Source organism: Notothenia coriiceps, unplaced genomic scaffold, assembly GCF_000735185.1.
Source record: "Notothenia coriiceps isolate Sejong01 unplaced genomic scaffold, NC01 NC01_scaffold00021501, whole genome shotgun sequence".
Taxonomy (NCBI): domain Eukaryota; kingdom Metazoa; phylum Chordata; class Actinopteri; order Perciformes; family Nototheniidae; genus Notothenia; species Notothenia coriiceps.
Genome location: NW_011354202.1, coordinates 1 through 3,249, shown reverse-complemented (window position 1 = coordinate 3,249; position 3,249 = coordinate 1). Strand labels below are relative to the sequence as shown.

Genomic DNA, 3,249 nt, shown 5'->3' with positions numbered 1-3,249 from the left:
ATTCCTACACTCTGGTACTTCTACTTTTACTCAGACAGTTGCTGAACTCTCACTTTCACTCTCTCTGTTTCAAACACACACACACACACACACACACACACACACACACACACACACACACACACACACACACACACACACACACACACACACACACACACACACACACACACAGGACACACACACACACACACAGACACACCAGCAGAGAGTAAAGCAGGGGTCGTCACAATACAACATTTTGAGTTTACACAAAGTGAAGAGTTAACAAGGACATGACTACACATTTGATGGCTATGCAAAACAGAACAGGCTTTATGTTGCATACGTATGAATACTTGCTTCAGGGTTATGAATCCGTAACGGGAGTATAATGACAAAACATTATTTACCCCAGTGAGGACAGAAGCTAAGAAGGACGACTGGATTGCACTTTGTTTACTTGTGCCTTTAAAGGGCTCAGTGTTTCAGCACTTCATGTGACATTCAAATGCTTTCACTTATATGTTTTCACATTTCATTCAGTAAGGCTTTAGAAAATGTTGGATTGTGTTTTTGTGAAGGGGACAAAATAATCCGATATCTTCACATAGATATCGGATGATTTCTATCAAAGCAGGTTTGACTTGACTTTGATGAGTTGATGCTGTTTGTCATGGTCCTGTAATATGACTGGTTTTGTCTGAAGTCTGCTTTCTAAGGCGCACAAAGCGTGAGATCCAATCCTATTTGGGCTTTCTTTTGTTTCAGAGCTGACTCGGTTGTTTCAAAATCAAGCTGGCTCTTTGATGCTGTTGGCACTTGTAGATGTCGTAGGTATGTAATTGTAGCCCTGTAAATGAGATGTATTGTTTCATGTGGAACCTACTTGCTGCACGTCTCCCTTAATCAATGGGACCTACCTGGTTAGGTAAAGGTTTGATATGAAACATTGCACCTTGTGGATCTGGCTGGTTCAGAAAGGCAAAAGAAAACCAAAGCAATCGTTTGAAGGAAGGTAACTGAAAATGTTCCTGACCTGTATATTATTTCTATGCTGTCTTACTGTTAACAGCATTTCTGTTCTGATGCTATTCCACTCTCATCTTTAGGCATCAATGGTGTCCCTTTGTCTCTGGGTAATGATCCGTGCCGTGGGGCTGAAGGCAAGCAGACACGCTTTGTCCCGTACAGAGACTCCAACTCGTCTGCCTCAAGGCACGCTTTGATTTTAGAGTTCAAAGGTCAGCGCTCAAACTAATCTCTGATTGCTTTGAGGAACTTTAGACATCAGCCAGTGTTTGCACAGTCAAGTCAACTTAAAAAAAACAAAAAGAACTGCTTTATTGATTGCATCGTTAAATGGCGATGTCTCATGGTTGGCCATGTTAAACAGGATCTGTGTATGGACACCAAACCAGCTGTGTGTGCACTTTACTACTTCATATGACCCGCCTTTTTGACCTGCTATGCCGCTTCTCTTTAACCGTGTACATGTAGGGTGGATTAAGGATGAATGTATTGCGTCAGTATGACTGGTACATTAACACAGGCAAGTTGTTTACTTTTCAAACCATGCAACAATGATTTGACTTGGCACTTCTGTCATCATCAGACTCGTGATGGAAACTATGAACCCGGGAGAAATGAAAGAAATGCAACGACGGGTACAGAAACAGGAAGTAGACAATCAGATCTCAAACTGCCATGAAGGTAAATACTTTCATTAATACAATTATTGGTAATACACCTCTGTTATACATTGTAGCACAGTTTGACTATTTTTGCTTTAACTTGTGTTTTATAAATGTTGACATTTCGTATCTTCATTGAACCTTTTGTACTTCAACTTCCCTTTTTGTAAAAATACTTTTTTAATGCACATTGTTACTTTAACTTTGTATGAATAAATAAAACAATGTAACAGTCACTAACCCCATTTCCCCCAGCAGGAATAGTACTCTGATTATGTCAGGATGCTGCAAGTGAAATGCAGCTTCTCTCCATGTCACAATCTCTTGATCCTTTCACCTGTTTAGGTCCAGGAGCTGCAGGGGGTGCTCCTGCATGCCCACAGACGGACGCAGTGAGGGCCAGGCACATGGAGCAGATGGCCTCGGCGTCCTCGTCCGTCTTCTTTTCTCTCCTACAACACTGCATTCAGAGAAACCAGGCAAGATGCCTCTGTCCGTCTGAACGCTAAGAAAACAACTAGAGGTCAAATGTGTAACTGTCTGTGTTTTGTCTCTTTCAGATTGTGAAGGTGCTGAACCGTTACACTCCGGTCGGGGGGAGCCCGAGGAGGGGCGGGACTCCCTCCCATAACACTGGACACAATAACATGCTGTATATAATGTCAATATAGTTTTTAAATAAAGAGTTCAAAGTTAAATATCTGTTTGGATTTACTTCCTGTAGTTTCCAACACTCGTGCTGTCGTCCTCTGCTGTTGTTTCAATTGAAGTTCAGAAGGTTTCAAAAAGGAATGTCCTTTTGCTTTTTTAGAAAACTTTATTTAAAAATGTTTTAACAATAAATATAAAACACTGCATTGAAAATACGTACATTAGTAACATAAATACAAAATAACACAGTATTTGAGAATCCCAAAAAAAAAATGCAATCAAATCAATGTTTGACATATCACTTTTACTCAAGTACAAGACCTGAGTACTTCTACTTTTATTCAAGAACAAGACCTGAGTACTTCTACTTTTATTCAAGAACAAGACCTGAGTACTTCTACTTTTACTCAAGAACAAGACCTGAGTACTTCTACTTCTACTCAAGAACAAGATCTGAGTACTTCTACTTTTATTCAAGAACAAGACCTGAGTACTTCTACTTTTACTCAAGTACAAGATCTGAGTACTTCTACTTTTACTCAAGAACAAGACCTGAGTACTTCTACTTTTACTCAAGTACAAGATCTGAGTACTTCTACTTTTACTCAAGTACAAGATCTGAGTACTTCTACTTTTACTCAAGAACAAGATCTGAGTACTTCTACTTTCACTCAAGAACAAGACCTGAGTACTTCTACTTTTACTCAAGAACAAGACCTGAGTACTTCTACTTTTACTCAAGTACAAGATCTGAGTACTTCTACTTCTACTCAAGAACAAGACCTGAGTACTTCTACTTTTATTCAAGAACAAGACCTGAGTACTTCTACTTTCACTCAAGTACAAGACCTGAGTACTTCTACTTTTACTCAAGAACAAGACCTGAGTACTTCTACTTTTACTCAAGTACAAGATCTGAGTACTT

General features: G+C 39.5%; 1 long non-coding RNA gene across 2 annotated transcripts; it reads left to right on the top strand.

Moving 5' to 3' along the window:
* The first annotated feature begins 746 nt into the window (after positions 1–746).
* On the top strand, positions 747–2,403 carry LOC104953307 (uncharacterized). 2 transcript variants are annotated; one of them, XR_799212.1, is made up of 5 exons: positions 747–816; positions 1,092–1,223; positions 1,595–1,692; positions 2,019–2,152; positions 2,234–2,402. It is a non-coding gene; the product is annotated as an uncharacterized lncRNA (long non-coding RNA). The 2 variants fall into 2 exon arrangements; XR_799213.1 differs by lacking the exon at positions 747–816 and adding an exon at positions 828–997 and having other exon boundaries at positions 2,234–2,403.
* Positions 2,404–3,249: the final 846 nt, after the last annotated feature.